The sequence below is a fragment of the Teleopsis dalmanni genome, chromosome X (assembly GCF_002237135.1).
Source record: "Teleopsis dalmanni isolate 2A chromosome X, ASM223713v2, whole genome shotgun sequence".
Taxonomy (NCBI): domain Eukaryota; kingdom Metazoa; phylum Arthropoda; class Insecta; order Diptera; family Diopsidae; genus Teleopsis; species Teleopsis dalmanni.
In genome coordinates this window covers 11502569-11530338 of record NC_051848.1, presented here as the reverse complement: position 1 = coordinate 11530338, position 27770 = coordinate 11502569, and the positions used below count along the sequence as shown (strand labels likewise).

General features: G+C 32.2%; 1 pseudogene; it reads right to left on the bottom strand.

The window, feature by feature from the left end:
• Positions 1-409: 409 nt before the first annotated feature.
• On the bottom strand, positions 410-27733 carry LOC119688177 (annotated as a pseudogene).
• Between the last annotated feature and the right edge of the window lie 37 nt (positions 27734-27770).

Genomic DNA, 27770 nt, shown 5'->3' with positions numbered 1-27770 from the left:
ATTTATAATTTTTTATGATGATCTTATAGGATATGGTATTGAATTCGAACACTTACTTTAAGTGGACTGTCGTGTCTTCCAACAGTCCGTTATCCGTACTTGAGTGCCTTCAGCTGGCTGTCACTAAATGAAAAAGTGATAAAAAATCAAACCCAAGGATATTATGATAGGATTCGGTGAATTATACAATAGCATACAATCCTTTTTCATGTACTAAAATTGTCTTTCTTTGGGGGATATGAACACATTTTAATATAAAAAAAAGCTCTTCTCTTCTATTCTATTACAAAACTTGTTAGGTCGATTCTGAAACAAAGCTTAAAGCAATTATATAAGTAGTAGGTTGCAAAACATCATTACATACATTTTTTTTTAATTAAATCACAATTAATTAGTTTACTTCAAAAACTTAATAAAAATGCCATTTGATTATTTCTTGTTCAGCTTTCTTCACATATTGGGTTTCCTCTTCCTCGCTGGCTAGTTTTATCAAAAGCTTGTTCCCATTTTTTAGGGTCAACTAAATATTATAATAACATATTATTAGTATAGTTATTTCTAAAAGATTGAAAATATATTTACCTGGTTATTTATGAGTTGTGAGACGAATTGGTAGGCTTCATTTTGTTGTCGGAAACGTATATATCCTTCCTTTTCGCCCATTGAAAAGCTGATATAAGCAACCTTAAATTTACCAGTAATGAATGAGGCTACTGCTTTCCACAACATTTCGCGTGTAACATCAGCAGTGGCACCTTTAGGTGCTTTCCAGGTCTTTCTTTTCAAATACTCAGACTCCCATAAACGCTTTAATACATTATTTTCATACAACACCTAAGGATATGATATGTATTTTACAAATGTAAATAGACTTACTTTTACTTTATATATTACCTTTTCTTCTTCAATAAATTTTTTAGCTTGTGAATACGTGTGGAAAGTTACAAAGCCATTCACCAAGGCATTTTGAAAACACTTTTTCTTGAAGATACGCACGACACCTTCGTAACGATCGAAAAACGTGATGAGATTTGATATTTTAGCGGTGGAAGGAAAGCCTTCAATGCATACCGTGCGCGCCGCGAGATCGTTGCGAGTTTTCGTCAAATTCTGGTATTGGATTATCTGGGTGACGTCGTATTTAAGTTTTACATAAACCTACTTCAATCAAATACTTCTCCATCTTCATTAGCGCATTAGCAATTATATTCGGATCCTTTGTTAAATTTGCTAAACCTTTATACTTAATAAGAACGGAGAATGGCACCCAGCCATACACATTTTTCTCTATTTCTTCAGAAAGGACTTTGTCACGATATATATTCTCATTTGAGAAAATAAATTCAACTTGGCGTATAATGTCTTCTTCTAGTTTTGATAATGAAGTGCCTGCTATTACAACCAAGCTATCAGCATTGACAGCTTTTTCAGGAAATCCAATAACTGCACCCACCAGAAGTTTTTCTACAAAAGAAGCTCGCTCGCGTATTTCAATCTGTTTATAAACCTATTTATAAGATAGATCATTTTCAAGTTATCAGATAAATAAAAGAACTGAAAATTAGGGTTAATATATTTTATTTTTGTAAGGTAACCGCCTTGCTTTTAACAGCAGTGTTGTTAAATTTTCATCCTTGCTACTTTAGCCAAATCAAATAAAGAAATGTATTAAAAATGTAACATGTATGACTAATTATTAAATTAAGATATATAAGAATTTGAAAAATTTGAAGTTCTGGCGAAAATGATAGTAGAGTATAGACTTTCGAAAACACTGGTTTATGGAAGAATTACTATAATACTAGAAAAGTCTGTTTTGAATGTAGTTTATTAAAATGTTTCGGTACCAAAATTACTTTTCATGGATTTTAATCGTTACTGATTATGGTCTGTATAACTGTCAAATAGCAAAAATAGTTCCAATCTGAAGCAGTGATTAGATATCCTACTTAGATAGTTTAATAGCATATATAATCGTTATTTATTATCGCTAAGGTGTTTAATATTAGTTTAGTAAATTAAATAAATAATTAAAAATTATATCAAAAGTTTTTTTTAGTATTATAATAATTCATGCTTAATTTACTTTACAATCCTCAAAAATGCAACTGTAATTAATCACTGTTAATTACTTTTCAGTGAATTTTTAATATTTTCTATTCCTTCCAATTTAAGTTCACACATCCTTCAAAATTAAACTGCTTTAGTATTTATTTAGTCCTTAATAATTGCCACATTCAGAAGAATATGAAATCATTTGATTAAGTTACTTAGCAACGCAAGTGCCGAGGAGCTCCGAACTGAATGTGAAAGTGATATGGTAAATGCTAAATGGTGAATGGTAAATGGTGAATGGTGAATGGCAGAAGTGCAAAACCGAAAACCCAGCAATGCTTGTTAAGCGAAAGTTTATTAAAAGTAGTTACATTCTATGCCACACAGGAGAGCAGTGCTTATGTCTATAAATATTTATGAAAATTTTAGTACATAAATGCGATTATGTTGACTTTAAGCAAAGACACAAAAAGAAAAAATCACACATATACACACACACACACACACATACGTACAGAACACAAAAAGCAAAAAACCATCACCAACTAAAACAACAACAACAGCAGCAGCAGGAATGTTGAGAGAACAACAGCAACAGCAACAGCAACTATTATATAGACTTAGTAGTGCACACATATATATATGTATTTATGTTTATGAGAAAAAACTTACTAACTTGTTCCTAAACCACTAATACCTCACACACACACACACACACATTCATACCCATATGAAAGCTCAAGCTGAAGCTCACAAACATGCAGTTGCACTTACAGGAGCAGAAGCAGAAGAACATGAATATTTGCACTCATCCCATTCTTGTGTGATTGCGTGTAAGTTAACACATTTAAATGCGCAATTTCAACAATGCACACACAATTCTGCTAACAAACACACACACACACCACACACACGTAAAGACACATTAAAAAATTAAAAACAAACAGTAATGCGAATAAGACTACCATAGTTACGAACTAGTAAGTGTGAACTGTTAACAGTAACTTTGAGGTGTACTACAGTACTACATACCTATTGGGTGACTTTGTGTTTAGTGTGACCCAACATTATTGGATTATAATGATATATAGGGAGGATCATAATAAATCAATTAAAAAGCTTTAAAGCGTTCCCTCAACTCTAAGTCATTGATTTTTTTTATTAAGTTACTAACCCAAATATCGATAACGAAAATGTGCACAACCAAAAGGAATTCAAAGTCCCAGGTAAAATGTTGGCTGCAAAGACTGAGGTCAATCATTCCTACTTTTTTATTTGCATATTTAAAAGGCCATAACAATCTCTCTCTGGGTCCTTGCCGGACACAGCATGTCCCCCGAAATACCTCTGGTACGTGTGTAACTTCTCTAATCTCGTACAACTAGGACGGTTAGTGCTTTATCAATTTGTTCACTCTATCGGGGACACGATTTACCTTCAACTAACATTTCAAATACCTTTTTCGCTGAAGCGAAAAACTTCTCTAGTATTATACATTAAGAGCGGTTAGTGTTCTCTCAGTTTGATCACTCCACCCAAGACAAGACATTTTAAACACCTTTTTCGCTGGAGCATTGCTATTCATTCTCTCCATATGACTAAGCCAGCGAAGCTAGTGGATATTAATTTGGTAAATTATATCAATATTGTGATACGAGTAAACCTCGAACAGTTCCTCTTTAATTCGGATGCGATAGTCATCGCTAACTCGTAGGGGATTAAAGTTATTAGCGCAGTGCTTAAGTAAGACTCTGATATGATTTTGAAATGTTGAAAATAATTAATTTATTTTTTCCATTTATTTCTTATTTTGCATTTCACAGCGAATATTTTTCTTTACTTGTCCTTTCTGGTTCTAGATTTATGATATTGAGCATATCAATATTTCAAGTTAGTTTGTGATCCAAATGTTGATTGGTCTTAACTTCTTTTGAGAATTGAAGAAGTAACTTTTGTCAGAGAGGAGTAGTCATTTTTTGGTGGTGTTAAAGTCACTTGAGCTGAATTGGATAAGTTCACTAAATGTCTTTCTTTTTGAAGCCCTTCATCCATTAAATTTTGCTAATCTTGAGCTTTTCTTCTTAGATTTCTATTGCAGACATAATTAATGTAAGGGTACAGACATCTGCAAATTTTGATTGAAAAGGTTTCTTCTTGTTATTGACAAAACTAATGTCTTGCACATTAGGATGTGAAAAAATTATAATATGAAACCAATGAGAATGTCTTGCGATATTCAGAAATAACAGATATATGATCGTTGATATCAAGAAATCTCTTAATTCTATTAATAATTATAATATTTTCTTTATTTAATGGGTTCTCAGTTTGCGTTTAGGTATCTATAGAAAGATATATTAAGAAATATTCGAAAAATATTGAAACATGAAAATAGTTCTAAATTATGGAGATGGTCTATGTCACAATATACATAAGTAAAAATATATATTGATAATAACAGGAAAAATACTGGAACTGAAAATTGTTTCTAAAAAATGGAGACATAGACCATACAATGTATATAGAAATATATATTTGTACTACTATAAAAGTACTGGAACTGAAAATTATTTCTAAAAAATAGAGACATAGATAATACAATGTATACATAAATAATTATTTATACTACTATAAGAGTACTGGAACTGAAAATTTTTTCTGAATAATGGAGACATAGACCATAAAATGTATACAGAAATATATATTTATACTATTATAAAAAGTACTGGAACTGAAAATTATTTCTAAAAAATGGAGACATAGACCATACAATGTATATAGAAATATATATTTATACTATTATAAAAAGTACTGGAATTAAAAATTTATTCTGAATAATGGAGACATATACTACAAATCGCAATTAAGTACTTCCAAGTGCCTCATCGAAGAGTGAATAAGCGAACATACAACAAAATTATTCTTTCCTATAGGATATAAGACACAAACAGGATGGAAAATAATAAATAAAAAAATCACACAAATAAAAGAATTGCAAAATCGTGTGGAATAAAAGTGAGCAGAGGGAGGAAGTCTAAACGTTATTTACATGCGTACGGATTTGCATAACTAATGATAAACACTAAGAAGTAAAGTACTTAAGCGCTACTGCATTTAAAACTACACAGCAACAAACACCGCGACAGTGGCACAAACAAAAACAAAAACAAAAACAAAAGCAAAAGCAAAAGCAACAACAACAACAGCAACAGTAATAGAAAAATAGCAACAATTCAAGTTAAGCAGCATTTATAAAAGCAGTACAAATATGTTGATGTGCGCTTGTGTGGTGCGGGTTTGTTCATAAGTGTGGATGAGAGTGCGGTTCTGAATGGGAATTGAGTGCAAGTGCGAAAGTGAACGAAAGTGCGATTGTGTGTGTTGTGTTAAGCTGTAGAAGGTAACCCAGTAGAAAAAGTGGTCTTCGAAGACATTGTCTTCAAGACGGTCTTTGATACCGCGTCCGCATTTTCAAGCAAATTTGTAAAACAATTGCTCAAAACATGAATGTAAATACTCTTTCTTTGCTTTCTCTCTCATTTTTAGTGTTCATAGCAACGTATTTGAATTTTGCCTCAGATGACGCTATGTTTTATAAATGAAGTGACGCAATAATTTTGAAGTGTAGTGAAATAAATATTAAAAAAATCAAAATAAATAAAGAAACAAAATCATTAAACTACGAAATATTAAAAAAAAAGAAATTAAATCAAAACAAATTAAATAGTGACTTAGTTCCTGGAAAATATATTGATATTAATATTGAAGACAATAATTCCAGTGAAAGTTGTTTTAGAAACGAAACAAAGGATGTTGAAAATAAAAAAACTGAAAACACTTGTGAAAAATTAGCTGTTATATTTAAAAGACACAGGATTAACAGGCGTTGTGGTAATGATATTTTAGAACTCTTAAGATCAGATGGTTTAATTGTACCAAAATCCTCTTCAACGCTTTTGAAAACATATAAAACTTCCACAATTGATGATAGCGAAATGCTATAAATTATTTTATATTAGTTTTAGTTAATTTTAGATATGTTAAGTTATATTAAGTTAATTATTTAAATTAATTTTCATTATGTTTACTAGTTTTTACTAGTTTATTTTTAATATCTTAATAAAATTTATAATAATTTATAATAAAATTTATAATTTACTTTTAAAACTTTTAATTTTGAATGTAATGTTAGAAATTATTATATAAAATAAATAAAAGTACAAAATACAACAATTTCTTTCTACTTATTTAAAGAGAAAATTGAAATTTATTTAAAATTTAAAGAGCGCAATAAAAGAGTAGAAATAAAAAAAAGGGTGAAAAAATTATATGAGCACTGCACTAAGAGCGCACAACTTTCTGTCGAATGCGTCCGTTATGCAAGACATGGTCTTCGAGACGGTCTTCGAGACATGTACGCAAAAATTCATTGAAGACATTTGGCTAATTTGTATGAAAGTGTCTTCGAAGACCGTCATACTTGGATCGATCGGTCTTCATGTATGTATCCATGTCTTGAAGACGTCTTCGATGACGGATCGATCCGTTTTCTACTGGGAAGAAAAGTGAAGCAAGTTATTGTGGTTATTACGAGTTTAAGTAAAAGTTGCATCTGTAAATTCGGTTGCTGTAAGCTGTGCGCTGTGCGCTGTGCACTGTGCATTGTGTCAATGTGGTGGGTGGTGAGTGGTGAGTGGTGAGTATGGGGGAGGCATATTTGTAGTATGAAAGTATTTGTGATTGTGATTGTAAGAGTGTGCAAATACAGAAAGCACTTGACACTTGAGTTAATTTTAAAATGTGTTACACCAGCTAACAACTCTTGCGCCCGACCGCAACTGCTGATGGTGCACTGCAGCTGCAGCTGACGTTGGAAGCGTTGCTCTTGTTCTAGGTAGTTTCAACTTCTGCTGTTTGCATTGTATTTGGATTTGTTCGAAAAGTTCAAAGATGCACTGCACATTGCACATTCGTTTTGGTGTTGTGTCGTTGTGTTGTGTTCCTGTTCGTTTCGGTAGCACTGCAGGTGGCTCCACGGCTTGTGTGGATGGTTGTTTCTCTGTACTCGCAATTTCGGAGAATCCACAGATTTCGATTCAAATTTAGCTCCTAAATCTAGTTGTGCTTGTATTTCATTTCACTTCATTTAGAAAAGAAACGAACTTTGCTTGTTTTCCCTTATTTCATTTCATTTCATTTCATTTTAATTTATTTTATTTCTTTTGTGCGAAAATTATTTGTACACGCAAAGTAATGCAATTTTCATTTACGAGTTTCTGGGTGAAAGATTACGATAACTGGCAGAAGTCAATGTTATCCCTATTCAGATGCTCAAAGACGGGAACGCAGCTCACATTCTCGGATTGCCGTAGTGCCGTATTGTCGAATTGTCGAAGTGTCGAAGTGTGTATTATGTGTAATTAACACAATATTTCACTTTAGTTGCTTGCACTTCACATTAGAATATTTGACTACAAATTTGTTAAAATTTATTTCCCTCACTTCACTTCAACTTCATTTTAAATCTCAAAGATGTGATAGTTAGCGTCGCTAATAGAGAGGGTGAAAGTAAGAAATATATTAATAATTATTATTAAATATAATAAAGAAAGAAAATACATATATATATAATATATAATAAAACCCTAGATAACATGAGAAAGTTAGTTTAGGTTAATCTTAGCAGAATAAAATAAACCTTCCTGTAAATATTTACTGAAGGGTTTTGTGATCAATGTTCATGAGAAGAAGCTATTAAGCATTTTTTCAATATTATTAAAAAGAGTTTTTACATCAAACTTTAGTGAGACTTGAACCCCAGACCAGACTAGACCAGCCCATGCACACAGTACCATCAGCATGACCCATGAAATAGTGAAAAGTAAATTTATTCTTTATTTGATTCTTAGACATATGTTGCTATATAGAGATATATATAGATCTTAGAGGGACTTAAGTTCATAAAAAAGTAGAAAGGATCATATTTTTTTAATTGAATCCAAGTAAGTTGGTTATTAATGAAAGTGTTTTCTTTTGGAGGTTGTTTTTTATAAAGGAATAAAGCATTGAGTCTAGGAAAAGGTGAGACTTAAACTAGCTAAAATTTCACGCCATGATGGTAATTCCGTTGGGACGGTTAGGAGTCGTGATTACTGAGATGTTGAGATATGTTAATAATATTGGCGTTTGTCATTCGAATTTATTGTGTACTCTTCGAGCACGTGTCTTTTTAGTTCTTTCTCTACTTTAGTTTATGTTATATGCGTTCCATTTTTTAAGCAAGTCACACATTTCTTGTATCCAACTTGAAACACCTATTAGCGGTCTAAAACTAAGCGTTATCTTCACTCTTTTCACCTAAGAGCTAGGGTTATAAAATTAGATATTTTTCGTGTTTTCCAGTTTTTTGTTCAGTGCGAGCAGAAAAGGTTGTTTTCTTACTAATATTTGAAAGGGTGCTCCTTGAAACATTTATATCCACTTAACAATGGAGAGCAATTATTAATATGAGTGTTAAGATATACAGATTTATATATATAATGGAGAAATATATTATCTAAATATATGTAACAATAAAAATACATACATACTATTTCTGTATTTCTAGGTGTGGTAGATAGTGGTGAAAGGAAGAATTTGAAAACCTTGTTGTTACTTCGGTAACTTTGTACTTCGGTACTTTTGTTTTGACTTCTACATGTGGTATAATACTTTAGTAAGTCGATATGAGGCCTAGGACTGAAGGTAAATTTAATTCAAAATGAAGAACAACCTAGATATTTTTAGAGTGTCATCTCATTTATGCGGTCACTTACTGAGTTTCATACATTCTTTCAAAGTGAGTTTACGGACTTTATTGATATTATGAGGAGTACTTTGCATATTCGGGTGTATAGAGCACTGAGCATTATCAATACCTGTATATTGCTACTTATACAATGAAGCTGATTTCAACAGTGCTTATACCATTATAAGACTAGTATGAGTTTTTCTTCTGTTATGAATCAATATTTTATCAATATATAAATTTTATATTTTTTCATAGCTTTGAAAATTACAAAAGTTGTCCCACTAAAAGAATTGTTATACCTTTATCAATTGCACGTCAGATTATCTAGAATTTTGATATATACCATTTCAAGGTTGTCATTTATTGTATAGGTTAGCACTATTAGTATGTCAACTTACGAGGTAATTCACTAGCTATATAGAAATAACTGCCAGTTTCTAAAAAAGAACATATTTAAAAAAAAAAACGAAGAAACGAAAGCATATCTTTAAAATAATGAATAGAATGCTTTCTTATTTAAAATTTCTATACAATCCAACATAATTGCAGAATAGCAGAAATACCTGCGAATGAAGCAGTAATAGTCACACTTCTTTCAAAAAGCACAATAATTAAAAGTTGACAGTACTTGGCCTTACTAAAAATATCATCCTTTTCTTTAGAATTTTTGCTTCTCTAAACGCGATGCCTTCCTAAGTGGAACTTACTTTATAAAGAATAGATAATTCGTCTGCTTATGTAAGGTTAAGTTTATGTTGTTGAATTCTTATCTTCTGGATAGCAGTTTGCAGCTAATTTTAAAGAGATTAACAGAACAGAGCGCAAAATTCACATTCATTTACTTTTCGGGAGTAAGCATCCAACATCGTCTTCTTTGTTTTATTAAGTTAAATTTAAATTTTATGGATTTCGCACTCTTTTCCGAGGAAAAATTAGGTCAGAGTGCAAATATTCAACCTGTAAATCCATGCTAAAAATATTTTATATCGCTAACTACTTGCTAAAGCAATTATGTACAGCTTACCTAATTTTCCACTAAAAATGAATCTGTTTGAGTTGACTCCAAAGAAATGTCATTGCTTCACATTTAAGTTATATTATTATATTACACCTTCAAGGAAAAAATGTTATGATTATTTTTTTAACCTTATTATTTCAGCTAATAACATAATCTAAGATTGAAATATTTTTCTATCCCAGAGAAAAGTTGATGGAACACCATTTTTTAAAATTGAAGTGCTTTTCACTAATTCACTAAAATACGGATTCTTAGGGTGACCATAAAGTATAATTCAATGCTCGTAGCATAAATAAATAAAATCCGGGTATATGAATGTCGTCGCAATATTTTTCTGATCATAAACAGTGATGCTTCCATTATTATTCTTATTCTTTTCTTTGCATCAGATACTCTTTCATCAAATTTACTCTTCAGAACTAATGGATGGTTTTTTCAAAGGCGTTGTTTTTAGAATGACTTCGTGAATTCTGGTGTGCCATAGTTCTGATATATATCGTTGAGAATTTAGTTGAGGTTAATCGATTATTAGTTGTACGAATTCCTGTTTTTGTTTAACACCAGCAGTAGAAATAAAACGGAAGATACGGTATACTGATGCGATACTGGACTTTAGAGTAGACATGCACTATTTGATTTCTGGTAGTACATGCTTATCGGTGCTCATAAATACGGAAACATTTGTTGTATTTATCTTCAGGCTTATCCAGAAGCAGGCTTAAGTTTTTAGACACCTCATGTTTTAATCAACTCTGCACTACTTTCAACATAGGTTTTGGTCAGATATTTGTATTTTTCAATACATGCAGCATGCATGAGTGTGAAAGAGAAAGAGAATCTTTAGTAGAAGAGGAAGTAAACAATGTGCTAAATGGGGGAAATGAACATGATTGGAAAAGTTTGATTAACTATATTGCTAGTACAGAAAACTAATTATAAACGAATTCGGTACTTTTCAATTGAATTTTAAAAGAAGCGATTAATTTGAACTCTTTATACTTTCATTTATGAATTGTGAATAGTTTTAAGCTAGAAGGCAAATGTAAATAAATCCAACACCTCCGACAGACGACTGTCAAGTCAGTGTCGTATTCTTAATTTTTTTCAATATATTTTTAAGTAAGTCCAACCGATGTTTTAGATTTAAGGCATAACACTTACTTATATTAAAATATTTTGAAATAAATATATCTATCTATCTATCATTATTCCAATTTTACGTTTTGAATTTTACAATTGACTTCTTTTGTTAAAACAGTAAGAATTAAAGATTTTAGTCTGCCATTAGAATGTTTCAAACATCTCTAAATCTATTCCAATCCCTGCATCTATTTGCTTCTATGACGGTTTAATGACACTTAATGTTGTTGAGCTGATGTTATTCCGTTATTATGGATTCTATAACTGGTTGGACTATATCTTACCGTTGGTAAATACTAGGTTTATAAGAGGAAGATAAGCGTCTTACTCTTTAGATATTTGTTTCAAATATTTCTTAGTTATAAATACTATTTTCGTCGTTGCAACCCTAAAATAGTTTGTATTTTTACAATACACTGTCAACCAGTTCTTTAATTTTTGGGCCGACCATGGACAAATAACTCACGAGTTTCTTACAATGATGAGTTTTCTTTTTTATGTAATGACACACTAATATCCTTTTTCTAATCCGGTGGTTTTTTTTTGGTCTGCAAAATTCTTCTGAAGCACCTCTTTTGGCTTGATACCTCTATTAAATTTGTCATATTTAGGTGCATTGTTATACCATGTTGCAGCTTTCCTAGCATTATTATTTAAATTATATAAAAATCAAAGATTTTGATTTTTTGTATGAAATCTTTACACAAAGAGCTGCAAAAACCTTATAAAAAACTGGAAGAACTGGAAAGGCAATCGCGACTTCGGTAATTATTAAGAATACAGATGTTAAGCTTCCTCAATACATATCACAGTACAGACATAATTTGCAGTAAAGCTTAAGACAATATATTTTCCTCTAAAATATGAGAGGAAAGAATATAATATTACAGAAATATGTAGATAGACTACCTTAGCATAGGTAGACTAATACAGTTTATATGGTAGCTTAAATCAAATCACTTCATAGAATATTATGTTCTGACTGTAGATTAAAGAATTTGTGAGTCTGTAGTTTAATGAAAAATTCAAAATTTATATTTATTTCTTTTACTCTATAGCACTCAGAGTCTCCACTCAGTTTATATATACAATTGAAATCTGTTGCATGAGATACTTAGCTTATCAAAGTTTTTTAAATTTCTTTGTGCGCACCTGCAATACAATATTCTACGAGTTCTGTTAAAGATATACTTCAAATAAATAAAATATTTTATTGCGAAAAATTTAATAAATTTTTAACTCAAACATTGAAAATAAATGAAAATAAAAAGCATCCTCCCGCTATCATGTTCCATGTTGAAAAGCATTGTTGCAGAAAATCTCTTTAAAGGAAATCGTTTGTTTGATTGAATACTCTTTACAAAGCGCAGTTGGTTCCAGAAATCCTTTGCTATTTAAAGTGAAAAGTGGAATCGCAAGTAAAACGATACTAAATTGTATTTTCCCTGCTCGCTTTTTGCTCCTTTTTGCTCCTTTTTGCTCCTTTTTCGTTTTAATTTTCATTTGAAGCGCAAAATGATTCCCACAGTTGCAGACGCTCCACTTTTATTATAAATATGATATCATTCCACGCAGTCACATACAAAATCTCATCAAATAATATAAACTGCATCATCAACAATAACAATAACAATAACAATAACAGGAGCAATAGCTGTAGCAGTAGCAGTAGTAGCAGCAGCAGCAGCAGCAACAGCAAGAGAAACATGAACAATAGTAGGATTCATTGGTGAATGCAGTTGCAGTGGCAATGGCAATAGGAGCAATTGTTGCTGCAAGTATAGGATAACTTCCGCTGTAAGTACCACACTATGCGTAGCATATTTCCGTTGGCAACTTGAGCGGAAACGCATATAAATTTCAATCTAAACATTGCACAATATCGCAGTCAGCCCACAGCAAAAGCAACAAATCATGACAACTACGTGCATTTCACTTTGCATTTGTGTACACAACAACACAATACAACAACAATACATTAATACAACAACATAACAACGGAACCTAAACGTGAAACGATGCAACAATGATGCCAACAACACCATCAACAACATCAACAACACCAACAACACCAACAATTCAAGCAATTGCAACAACAAATGCATTAACAACAAGTTACAAAATTGCAACAGTGATACTCTCACCTGCATTAGATCCATCATCAACATCGTATCAGATCCATCAATGAATATTAAAACATCAAAACATGAAAATGCCAGTTCATCAATATGTCAGACTCTGGTTGCAACAGTCTAGCAATGAGTCAATCTAGCGAATGTAATCTCAATAGCCCAGTGGCAAATTTTAAATCAAATAAATTTTGTGTCTAATCGCATGGTTTATAATCTAACGGATATAAAAAATATAACTATAGAAAGGACAGTAAAAAGACTTTTTCCATTTAACTTACAAACACTGGTGTAGTGATAAGAAAAAAAAGAACATTTCCTTAACACATCAGTACTGTTTGATGGTAACATATGTAGAGTTAAGTAGTCCATGGAGAATATTATGCTTCATGGAGTATAAAGTTATTTTCCTTATACGTTTTTACCACACATTAAAAAGGGCATTTTAAAATCGAATCATAAGACCAACATAAACTAGCGTCCAATGACACTTAAGAGAGTACCAAATGCAAATTTTCTCGAGTAAGGCGCCACTCGCTATGCAACGACAATCTTATATCTCTTAGAAATTAAGGAAATATTATTGAAAAAGCACGACAAATGCAACGATGAAAGAACAACGGAAGAAAGATGTAGAGGATATCATGGATTGTTCTTGTTAATATTCAAAAGCAATTGCTTACCTCGAACTTTAGCTGCTATAATGATGATGAAGGTAATAACCACCGCAGACAGATGTAGAAGACGACATATGGAAATTAAAAGCAGTGCCTGAATCGATCCAGAGAAGTTCGCCATTCATGAACGTCCATTCATGTTGGGCTATTGGTATGAGGATAGTGATTAATATTTATGATTACATAGAGTTTTTGAATCGAAATCAACATTTTTGTGAAATGTTAAATCAATGTATAGTAGGTTTGCTAGCTTGGATATATCGTGAGGATGTTAAAAGCTGTAGTGAACTTCGACAAGATTAGATCTATTATGTATAAGAATGTAAAAAAATTCTTTAGCAAAATAGGCATTCACAACGGTAATCAAAGAAATGGAATGTAGTGGAGAAGGAACTGAGTATCTAATATTATTAGAAGGTTAAGTCAGCATTAATGCACTATGTGTACAAACTGGAGAGGGTGTGAAGACAAAATAAGCATAAAGCGAAGTAACAAGTCAAAGCAAAAATTGGCAGTAAACTATTAATTCTATTATAATTCATAATACTTCTTGCAAACAATTGTATTGAAATGTGTAAAAACAATTATTTATAATGATTAAGTTAAGTCATATAGCTGTGGTTTATGCGTTAGTTGTTATTAATAACACAGAAAGTGCAATGATTATATATGAATAAATAAACAAAATGGTAAAAATTGTGGGTTAATACGAGAGTCAACGGTTCGAATTTGACAGGGATCAATTCCTAACATTTGCTGTCCAAAATACACATATGCAGAAACAAAGTGAAAGATTTTCGGAAACTCTAGTTTAGGTTTTCTGGCATTCTAATATGAGTTAATAACGAACTCTAGTTTAGGTTTTCTGGCATTCTAATATGAGCTAATAACGAGCTTGCTAAACTGGGCGCCTTTTCTACGGACACCTCAATTTTAATCTATTCCAAATGTAGAACCTCTGACTTGATGAAGTACAGAAGCAAATCAGAGGTATCTAGGTTAATATCTGTTTAAAAAGGGTGCTGGATAATAGGCTGGCATGGAGTTAGGCTTGGTCTACCCTGTGATATCTCCTGCAATGCGTTTCTACCAGCTCTCGAAGAAAGAACACCCGAACACCTGCTGTGTCTATCTCCAGCCTTGGTCAGAACTAGGCTTAAGTTTTTGGTGGCACCCTTCTTTCAGATACTTGGCGACATCTTTAGCATTGACATTGACCAGACTCTTGCCGTTATAAATAGTTCTAGCCAGTTCGAGTTTGATTTTTTCTTTTCTATCCATTATTACAAGAATTTGTAGTTTTAAAATGGATTTCTTAGCTAATTGAGGAGGATTCGTTCCTCCCTCTACCACAACCAACTAACTAACTATGTCCTCGAGACAAGTCTTAATATTTTTCAATTCAAAGTACACAAACTTGGATTTCCTGCTGGGTGCTTGAAATTTACATGCGAAATGAAAGCCAATTTACTGTAGATTGCTTGTGCATTTGAAATCTGGCAGCATAAATTGCAGTTGCCATTTGAAAAATTATAGAAACGCAGATTTACATTCACGTACTGATTAAGTACATGCTGAGACAAGCGAAGCTACACTCTCCCGCCCGAATGCCCACATTCTTCAGATAATTCAGGCGTTGAATCTCAATTGAATGCAACTTTAGCAAGGCTATTGTTTACACATGTATCGCAAATATTTAAATTAGAATAACTGCAATCCAGCACAGCAATTCCCATTCCGCCCAGCTTCAAACAAAGTAACAGTACTCGTGCATACGATGCAGGAGAGTTACACAAACAAAAACACAAACACAAACACAAACAAAAACAATAACAATTGCAATTAAACTGGTTGAAAAAACAATGCGTCTATTCCTCATGTCAGCTCATTCAAAACAAACTAATTTGCATACACACGCACAATTGCACACAATATACGCCAGGCCCAGGCACTTGTGGATGGATAATGCACGGTCGACACTTAACTCAGTTGCCTGAAAGGATTTGAAACAGGGTTGGACTCACCTGAAGCGGAGACGTATGCAAATAACTTTCTTCAAAGTTGGCATACAAATATAATAACTTGGCTCGAAGTGGGTGGGTACTAAGTACATATTCTTTATTCTCACCCAACGGATGATTTTTGAGGTGTTGATGAAGTACAGTCTCAATGTTGAGTTTACGTAAAAACCGCACTTGCAGTTAATGTCTGTAAGTGTGGAAAAGTAGATTAATAAAGGTTTTTTTGACATTCAAGACTCTCTTTTCACAGATACAGCTATTCAAAGAAACTTTTTTGCAATAATTGTCTCATTTAATAAGAACTCTTCTTCCCCATGGTTTTTGCAGCAATTAGATAAAAAATAGCATCTTAATAGATTCAGTTACATTTTTATTTATATTTTTTCAACCATATTTTCAATTGAATCGGATCAATATGTTATACTCACATTGTTTACCATTTAAATAGTTTCTGCTTTAAAAGCATTGGAAAAAAGTTTAGTATCATCGGATCCACATTTGTTTAGATTTCAAATTTTATCTGTTGTACTTTTCGGATGGACGCGTTTTCTACAAACTTTCCCTTCATCTAATACCACTAGTCTCAGACAGCAGTCGCTTGTCCCGAACACCATTTCCACAAACAAAATTGAAGGATGAAATAAAAACATACTAAATCACTGATTGCTCTGCTTGGGGTCAGAATATTTTGAGGACCAGATTGGAAGGGGTCGGAATAACAAAACAAATCACAACAAGAACAAAAACAACAATAAAAAACAAAAATAAAACAACTTTGGCCACATTAAAAAGTTATAAATTGATTTTATTGAAAAGTGATGAAGTGACGATTTCCTCACGCATAAGTGACGAACAAATTTTGCACTGTTTGGGCAAACTAATTTGCATAAAATGTACATTCATTTGACATTTGTGCTCCTTAATAGGGTTGCCACAGTCGCACGCAAAATATGTTTCGCATAAATATGTGCCCAGAGTCGGTTAGGTCATTAGTTCCAGCTTTTTCCCTTTTGCAATGAATTTGTATTTTAATACCTTCCCATTGAGTTTCGAACTATCTTAACTCTTATTTATATTTTTTTATATTTTCTATGCGCAATTTCTGAAATATATAATTTATATATTTTGGTTCTGTATTAAAATTAACGTAACTCTTGAAATCAAATCGAAAAAAAGAAACCAGAATTAAACTTTAATTTTTGAAACAAGAGCTGTAATGAAAGAGAACACCTAGTCAGTCTCCAAGCTCTCTTGTTGGACTTTTATAAATCTCTTTATCAAATGCAGTACTTTCTATTAAGTAAAATAGTCACTTCTGTCATAACAGACGTGAAATTACAACATATCAAAAAATATATAATCTCGTTTGTACGAATCTTGGAGTAACATTAACATGACTTTCTCTTATTAATATTAGAATTTTTCCTGATGACGACAAAGAGAATTTGCCGAAATGCATATAGAAATATAAAATTAAAAAAATAAAACCGATTTTAAAATAATTTCGACGTAACAACTTAAGAATATATTAGAACGAAATCATGGTTTATGATTTCACTGACTCTGAGCTTCAAATATGGCAGGGCACAGGTTCAACCCTTATAGTTTAAATAATTATTTACTAATAATTAAATATAAGAAATAATTCCAAGTCCACTGGTGATGGGTATTCGGATATATGCGAAACAGCTGTATGACCAGCCTAAAATTAAATGAATAAAAAAAATATAAAAGGAATTTTTGTTGTTGTAGTTCAAAACTTTTTCAAAACTCTTGAAAAAAGAAATTAATGTAATCAGGTTGAGTTAAATCAAATTTCATATTTAAACCTTGACTGTATTTACTTATGAAATCATGACAAGCCTTTAAATCATTCTATAGAAAAAAACCGCTATAGAAAATATTCGAAAAATCCCTGCCTTCGACTGTAAGAAGTAAAGTTTTCGAAACGATGCCAAGGTTAAAAATAATAATCAATTTTTTGTGTAAGTTTGTTGATAATACGAAATTCGTACCACTTACAAAAAATAAGTATTTTTTTAACCCTTTTCTGAATCTCAATTTCCGAAATTTAATCGATTATCGCCAAAGACGAGGATGTGTATGGGGCAAACGAGTTGGAATATTTACTGCTGCAGATTAAACTAAAACTGTTGTAAAACCAAAAAAGATAATTACGTATTATTAATTAAATACCCTACTGTCACTCTTGTTCTTAATGGTACGTTACGTACATAACCGATAATAGTTTTCAGCTGCTGCAATCATATGTGTTCGATTAGTATATTAACCGGTAATTATGCCAAAACTTTACTTATTCCTGCTAATACTGAAAGAAAAATTTCAAGAAACTCCATATGATTCATGTGATAACTCAATTAAGCTAAATATTTACGAAGAATATGCGTATCTATTATCGTGTCTATATCTCTATTACAGTATCTATTAAATACTTAAATAATTTAGAAGAAAGTAGTTGTTCACTGTTTTTATTTTATTTTATTCATATTTTATTCATATTTTATTCATATATAATTTATAATAACATTGTAAGAATTTATAATTCTCATGTAATTCGATTGCGCGTTCATATATAAATCGTTTACAAGCCTCCGCTTGGAATTATGACAGTTTAATATAATAAGGATTTTTGATAAATTGCAAGAAATTTTTATAAAATTATGAAAGCTTTTGAATAATGTATGCTGTTTTGCAGACGTAGTTATATAAAATATATTTATTTATTTTATTTAATTTTACTACATTTAAGTGTGGAAATGTGGAAAAATTAATTTTAATCAAATTTAATTAATTTTAAAAATTTAAAAGTAAATTTATTTTAAATAATACTATTTTAATTATAATTATAATTTTATTAATATATATATATTTAATCCATTAATTCCTAGGTGTAGCATAGGGCCACAATTTTATTAATAAAGAGTTTAATTTACCTTTTCATATTAAGATTAGATATTTTTTATTATAAATAAATTCAAAACCTTCTGTACTTCTGTAGAAAATCAAGCAAACAGCCTTATAGTCTTAAAGCAGTTTTTTAAAAAACGACTTAAGACTAAGATGAATGATATTATGTTGCACTAATTTTCTAAGGTAAACAAAAGGAAATAATTGAGGTTAGAATAAAATTAGTATTTTTACCAGTTAGAAATAAAACAGAACCGAGTCAGATATTCAGATTAGCAAATTATCTCTTATAGTATAAATAAATAAAAACCCTTTTCTTCTCGAACTGATAACATTTGTTCCGAAAATTGGTATAAATAACATGGGGCCATGTAAGTTGAGAATGGAATTTGCTTGTTGATCTCTTACACTACAATGGCTTCATGCCATCACAGAACACTTACTAGTATAATTGTAAAAACACAATTGATGTAAAATTAAATTATTAAAAATGACAATGACACACTACAAGAACTCCTTTGCAATCCCTGAACAGAATGTTTTAAGTACACTTGGATATTTTTAGGCTATTGACAAACGTAATAATGTTGCTTAGACTTAGAACCCAGACCTAGTTCAATGCAATGAAAGCCGAATAAAAGTATTAGACTCATTTCTCTGCAATCGTAGGACACGAACAGAAGAGACAGGTGGTAGTTTCACTCTGCATTTCATAGAATCTGCAGGTGTTCGTGTCCTGTGGTTCCAACTTTGAGAGTTGTTAATTAATAGTAGTAGTCTCAGATAATGAAATCAATGATTAATCTAAATTAAGATATTATAACATTAAGAAACCAGTTATCGTTATTCACTCGAATGAGCTGTTTAGACTGCTTTATGTCTTTATAGTCGCCCATTCATTTTCGAACAGTTTATATTCCACTTTGCTAAGTACTAATTCAATTTGATAAGAGGATATTCCGCAAAAGGGTTCTAGTCGTATAGAGAAAGTTTATGCGCCCACCGTTGCTAACTTGTCAGCTGTTCTGTTAGTATCTAATTATCTTATGTAAAGAGACTGGGTACCGGATTGCGAGTTCACTGACACTTCTGATAAGTTGCATTCTTTGCTCAATTTTTGTTTTCCGACTATAAATGCACAGTACTTGCTACAGTAATTGTGTTCTTGATTAAATCTCTAACTCTGCTCTGTTAAACTTAATAGATTAAAGGTGAATTATGTACTTTACAAGTATTATAAAATTGTCTTTATTGATGACATCAATCACTTTTTAAACTAATTATTTTAAGGAAAGTAATTTTGTCTTTCAAATGACAAGACATTAATTGGTGGTCTTATCTGTAAGGAATTTTTCAGCTACTTGACATTATATATCATACCCCAGTACTGTATATACGTGTAAGGCTTGCTCTTTATTATATGTAATAGTACGATACGATTTCGTTTAAAGTATGGTTTCCGGCTATTTACCTCACATAAAAGCCAGCAATATTTTTAATTGAAAATCGCATAATTCGCTGATTTGGACTCGAAGTAATAGGCAGTGGCAGCAATTTTAGCTGGCAATTTGCATTATTTTCTTGTTTTCGAATTTGTAAATCACAGTGAAATGCTGCTAACATAAATGTGTCTAATAGCAGTTGGCCAACATCAAAAGGTAAACGTCCAGTGTGGCCATTCCATTTTGATGGGCTTCATTGCAGCGCTTCCATTTCAATTTGTTTTGCGAACATGGCTTTTATTTGCTTTTCAGCTTCAGTGGCTCACACATTCATGGATTCATGAAATTGGAGTGAATGGTAGTCCATACGCTGCTGTAATCGAGTATTTGTTTGTCTGGCCATTTTGTATCTAAATTGGTTGCGAACTGGGAATTCGGCAAACAAATTCAGTAATCAACAATGGCTCTCAAATTCATAAAATTGCAAAATTAATACAATGAACGTGATATCTGAATTCAAAATTGTCAGTGTTTATGAAATTATTACGAAAAGATTGACCAAAGTAGGAATGAGCAATTATTGATGTCACATCACTGTCAGGCTCCAACACAGATTAACCTAATTTCTTTATGCAGTTGTGCTTAGGATATGGAAACATGTAATCTCGTTACTTCGATTTGCTACTGAAGTTTTATTTAGAATGCCTTTTGCTACTTTAAATCGTTAGATACTAAAGTTAAAGGCAGTGATTTTGATTAGGCATCAAAACTTTACAAACAAAATATTTTCAGGAACGAATTTCTCTCACAGTTGCATAAAATTTTGCCTGAATACAAAATCAGATTACCAGAAAAGTAAGTTAAAGACAGGAAGGGATAAATACGTTGAATGATGGGTTCTCTTTAAAGCTCCCGTGACATGTTTGGATTAGTAGAACTGTTCCTACTACTTAATCATATCAGATCTTTTAACATTGAAGAAGTGTTGAAAAAACTTCACATATGTATGCATATATAACGTCACACTGAGACCCTAAATATTATGATGAATACGATCTTAAAACGTCTAACATGGGTTATACAATACCGATTATTAGAAACTATTAGCATGTGCACACGGACATGTATTACCAAACCTAACACAATTCTTACAAAATTAATACAACGTCCTTAAAGTAACCATCAAGAAAAATTTTACTTTAATTGCATTACTTAAGAATGCAACAAATTATTACATTATTGTGTCAGCCTGGATGGTGTTGATGTGGTACTAGATGCCTAGCATGGCACGATGGCAGGACACATATGCTCGCCAGTTTTGGTGTGGTGTTATTGGCAGCTATTTTTCACAGCTGAGACCAAACAAAAAAAAAATTAAAAATCGTGTCATTAATTATTCATCTATATCCTATCCCTCCTAGGGGGAGGACTCGGTTTGAGCCTACCCTCCCTAAAACTATCTATGAATCGTGATGTGACTCAAGAACTTATTTTTATCACGACTCCCTACTGCATCCGATTCTGGTGTTGGGGCTGCTAACTGTTGCCTCCAGACCGACAGAAAATATTGTGACAATACTTCTTTTGAAGGTATAAGACCGCCGCCATTGACCACTCAAGGTTCCTCTATCACCATCTCTTTTACAGACTCTTGTCTAACTCTCTATCCGCAACCTACAACCTCAAAATATCTAAAAAATTGTTTCCCGACGATATTTTTAATTGTTTTTTTTTATTTTGGTTTCAATTATAACGAAATAATTTATACAATATACAAATATAAAAATGTTTCACGACGATATTTTGAATTGTTTAGCGATTCGCTAATAAAAAAGAAAAAAATCAATCACAGAAGTAAAAAACCAAGATATCTCCTTCTATATAAACTGCGAACTGCCTTCTTATATGTCTCATCTTCAAGCCGCTATTCCTTGTCCTGCAACAATTCTAAGAAACTTTGGCGGGCAGTCGAAATAAACAAACGAGAAACACGGAGGGCCTGTGGACACCGGACTAGGGTGACTATATGGAATCACATTACTTTTATTTTAATATTTATTGTTGTATTTTTTTAACATATAGGCCTACACAACACCTAGTAAGATATATAATCAGAAGAGGGAAAGAAATGCACAACATAATACGATTCCAAAATGTATAGAAAACTGAAGATTGAACTAACAATATCAATAACAGTAATGATAATCATAACCTTAACATTGGAAGCAACACCCTTTCGGATAGAAAAGACGTAATCCAAGCTACTTTAGTTTCTTTAAGCTGTGTCTCGGGATATTAGAAAATTGAGAGGAACAAAATATCGATGAAGTGGCAAGAAGGAGATATACCAGGTAGAAGTAATGCTAGCAGAGCCACTCTTTACGCCATTGAATACAGTTAAAAAAAATATTCACATCAGGTATTTTCGAACAGTGGATTGCATGTAGTGCTATGACATATCAGACTTGTAGCTGATTATGGCCAAGATACTATATATAGCAAATGCTATCGGTAAAATTCAAAAAGAGAATGATATCGCTAAACTGAAGGTAGTAATAACAGACTATGCAGAGCAGGCAGCCAAAATAGTGACATAATATTTCAAGTTCTATTTAATGAAAAATTGTCTTAGGCCCTGATCTGTAGAAGCAGATTTTGGGTAATCCGCAGTTTACTTATTTTAGAAGCCTATCAAACTATAGAGGTTCTAGAACCTATATAAGTTGAAATTAAAATTGAAATTAAAGTTTAAATAAATGGAAAGTAAACAGTACGAAGAAGACAATTGGGCTCAAAAATTGAGTCCAACTTGAATCAATCAACCAACAGAGGGTATATAATGGGTTGTCGCTGCATACTTAATGAAACTCTAGATTAGTGGAGGATTGTTTTGTTTACATAGTATTGATCTACTTCGTACTTCAGACTTACTTTTCGAAGTCACATACGAATCATTCCTATGCCCTATGTGTACCAACCCTTGCATGAGTTAATATTATGATTGAAGGAGTAATAGTATTTTTATTCAATTTAGTTTATCAATGTCGTCATTGCCGTCAGAGTAAAATCGTGAATTGATGCGGTGAGTGACATTCACGTACTACGTCGGCAAAACTACTCAGTACATCCTTCCCTACTCGCGACTCAAAGCGAAATGATTTTTGAATTGTGAGTAGTGTTTGTGGATATGTGTGTGTGGAAGTTCCGTTCCATTCGATTTTTTCCGTCAATATTTTTTGACTTTCAAAAGGATTTCCAAGTTTGATTTGAATGTAAATTGATTTTTGACAACTTCAGCTTTCAATATTAGATGACAATAACACTTCAGAACCAAAGTGGAAGGAGACATGTGTGATTTTTATATTTTCTTGGAATTTAATAAAGGAAAATTAGCACAGTGCATATTATTTGATTTTTTCTATCCGCTATTTTGATATTTTAAAGAGTTTGAATTAAGACTATTCTTCTCTTCAGCAGCAACGCTAACTCCACTTTAATGCATACGAAAACTCCTAAATGATTCGTTAAAGTCAAATTTGTGTCACGCTCCTTTAAATATGCAAGTGTCTTCATATGTGTGCTCAATTTTATTTATTCCAACTTACAATAATCGATTTGCATATGATTCCGCATATGAGTACTTCTTGTGTGTCTGTTTTTGCACAATTGAATACTATCACATCGTCACACCTGAGGACCCAAACTCAATAAAATTGGTACACTTCATGCTCCATTCACCATCACATACGTTATAATACACATTTCAGCTTCCTCTTCGCCCAACTCTCACTCCAATTACAATATTCCACAAATACTCGAATAGTCATGGCACTCGCACATATTCATTTAGAGATGCGAATGCTAGTATTGATGCTAAAATTGATAACATTTTTTGCTAAAAATTATTACCACACCCGATTGCGTTGCTGCTTTTTCCTGGAGCACCTGAAGGATGCAAAACAAGGCGAGACCTTATCATTGCGAACTCAAGCATGAAATATTCTTATTTAATACACTACAAGGACCTCTTCACCGCCGTGAATGAGCACTTACATACATGAAAAAACGAGACCAATACCGAATGGAATACAAAATGAGCTCAAATGTATCTACAAATTCCTATATTTGTATCTATTTTTTACGGAAAATTCGATTACGTGTGGAATAGAAGAAAAACTTGGAAAATATGTTGGCGTGAGGAAAACTTCAACGACATAAATATTTTTTATCTAAAAATTATGTCGAATTTATTTATGGTCAGTACAGATTATTTAGTTAACCTGTTATGATGCGATTGCCAAATGAATATTGGAAAAACGAGCTTACAAGTCAAGATTAGTGAATAATTGAGTTATATTATTTTCTTAATTATATGAAAATAAACTCAAGAGGAGAAATTCATCATTACAAGTTTTAAAATCATGCGTAAAAACTCATACTTTGCCATCAACAATTCCCATTAATAAATGGAAGATGCACGGTAACTACGAGTATTACAATTACAATTCATTCCAGTCATCAAAACATATTAAAGAGACCTATTCTTGTGGAGATCTATACTATATATGTTATTAATCTCATAAATTTTAGATGTTTAGTATCTCTTAAATATTATTCAGCAAAAATTAAATGAAATAATGAGTTAGAATCGAATTAATTGCAAACTAACAGGGTTCTAACGAATCAAAGCGTAGCGACTATGGTAGATATTTTGTGGTATCTTTCCGAACCTAATCGAAAAGAACGCACTCAGCTCTTCGAATGAAGATAAGAATATCTTTCGTTGAAAATTTCCTATTACTGGATAAAGGAAAGAAACTAATAACAATAGATTGTTATATTGCAAGGGCATAAATAACGTTTCTGCTTGCCATTCGACTATATCAGAGATGCAGTCGTTGCAAAATCTACCTATAATAAAACAATACTGTTTCCTACTGTTTACCTCTCTTAATACAATCTTACTAATAACTTAGTCTTAAAAGAATGTAATCGTACAGATAAATTTCTTTAGAATTTAAATCAAATTTTTAGGTATGTGGTTTTAAGATATATCATATCAGCTATTTGTCCTTAACAAATACTTTTTGTTATTTGAAAAGCAGTAAAAACTTTTCTCAATAGAATGGAACTACCAACAGTAAGAATTTGAATAGTTCAAGTGCCTTAAGTATTCTTTAACATAATTGTGTAATAATGCTTTCATTGGATTAAACTTTCATTAATGCATTCATGGATTTGCATGCAGATATACCTAAAGACAGGCAATTGGATATAGCTAAATAAGTTAATTCTGGTATGCTAATCAGAAATATATTTAGTTTAAATTGTCCTATTTATACTCTCTTCGTAACAAACATCATAAATAGTATAAAACCGATGTTGATCCTATATTAAATAGATGTACATATCATACGACATGAGAAGATAGGTATTGTACTATCGAATTAATTGTCATACCTTTCCTGATTAACGACCCTATTAAAATCAAAGTGAATACAAATATCACATAAGCCTTCTATACATAGTAAAAACAAATCAGCAGTAGGGTTTATTTATGGAATCTGTCACGAACTTGCTTTAAAACCAAACGTAATATATTTTTGACTGAGTTTCTCTTCAGAGCAGAACACAGCGGAGAGAATATTACTATTTTGACTGACTTTCTGTCTATGCACTGTAATCTGAAGTTCCATATTTCTGATCGAGCTTATCTTCAAAGCAGAACACAGCAGAGAGAATATCTCTATTTTGACTGACTTTCTGTCTGTGCACTGTAAGCTGCAGTTCCATTTTCACAAAGGCACCCCCTGCAGAGACCAGTGTTTGCCGCTGGATGTTTCAACGTCCAAACATATTTGTTGAGACCATCGTTAACTGAGTTCTCACGCAGCTGGAAAGAACACAACAGACCACATATAATGCGGTATATAGCTATAATTCTTTGATTAATAACATTAGTTTCTCCCGAAATGTTCCTTATTAACAGCAATGTTTTTCACACTCTCTCGTTAACTGCAATGTCGATCCATATTATTATCTCTTTTAATTGAGATATTGAGATCACTGAGTTTCTTTTTGTGACTTAGTTAATCCTGACTTATGTGAAAATTAACTCCACTGCAGTCTGTATTCATCACTTGGCAATTTCAGTGAACTTACCTAGTATGTGGCTCATTGAAAACTGAATTAAAACTTAATCTGAGACTTTGTTTTTTTTTTTTTTTTGGTTTGTTATTCAGTGACTTCAACTTCAATTTTGCGGATTGATGAACAATGAGTGCAGCAGATTCGGATTTAATTATTTCCATTTAATTTCGGTCGGTAAACTACACTTGTGCTGCTTTTATACGCTAATTTGACGATTTCTCAGTCGGGCGCATTCAAACCACTTTCACAAAAAGGAATCAGAATCTTGCATCGTCAGGACTTTTGGTAATGTTCCTCCTAATGACAATCCAATTAGATTCTTCTTTTGTTATCGCATCAACCGAAACCTCGGTGATGAATTCAATTTAATTTTTTCAAGACTTTTCCTCTCTTCCTGTTCCAAATTATGGTCGTTTGTTGTATGTGTGTGTGTGTATTTGTTGCCCACCAAAAAATAAAAAAAAAAACGAAGGGTGGCCCCAATTTTTGAGGTTGTTAGGATATTTTGACTTTCTTAAGATGTTTGCAAATTAGATACAAAATAAAAAATTTTATAAAACCTAATTAAATTACTTTGATTTGTATTTTTGTGGTTTTGTTCGGATTTTTCGGAAGGTAACTTTTGGTGCAAAATAAAAGTTGCCATACCATATATTTCATAAACTTCTACATGGTTCCATATTTTCCATATTTTGCAGTTCCTCTTTATTTTGTGTAATTTTTAAATTTTTGCTGGCCACACGGCACGGCCTTTGGGCCACAGTTCTGCTTTTGATTATTGCTGTGGTCATGGCTACTTTTGGGAATTGTTTTTTGTGTGCGCTTCCGTTATCATTTTTTATTTTCAGCTCTGCTAAAGCACCCCGCCACTCGGTTGCTCCTACCAACGTACCCAAGCCGCCATATTTGGTTAATTTGAAGTTCTACTGTTTCCGTTTCGTCGGTGCGAATGAATTAACTTTGTGGTCGGTTTGCTGTTTCGCTTTATTTTCATGCTCTCTATTAAGTTTTTCCCTCCCCACCACATACTTTACTTTCTATCAAATATTTATTTTCGTATGCAGTTTACAGCACCAGAAACAAAAATAGTAAAAAATAAAAAAAAATCCAAAAAAAAAAACAAAAAAAAAAACCAACATGAATAAGAAGAAAAATTAATTCAATTTTGTGTTTCAGCTCATATTTTACACGAACGGCCAACGACGAACGACGAACGACGAACAGCGAACAGCGAACAGCGAACGGCAATAGCAGACGGCAACGGTGAACGGTGAACGGCTATTGCCGCACATTTGTTGTAAAATTGTGTTACCCTTGGGAAATTTTCACAATATGTATTAAATTCCTGCCGTTGCTTACCGTTGTAGCCTCTTTTGTTACCATTTTCTACTTCCCACCTCTCAGAGCTCCAATAGTCCCG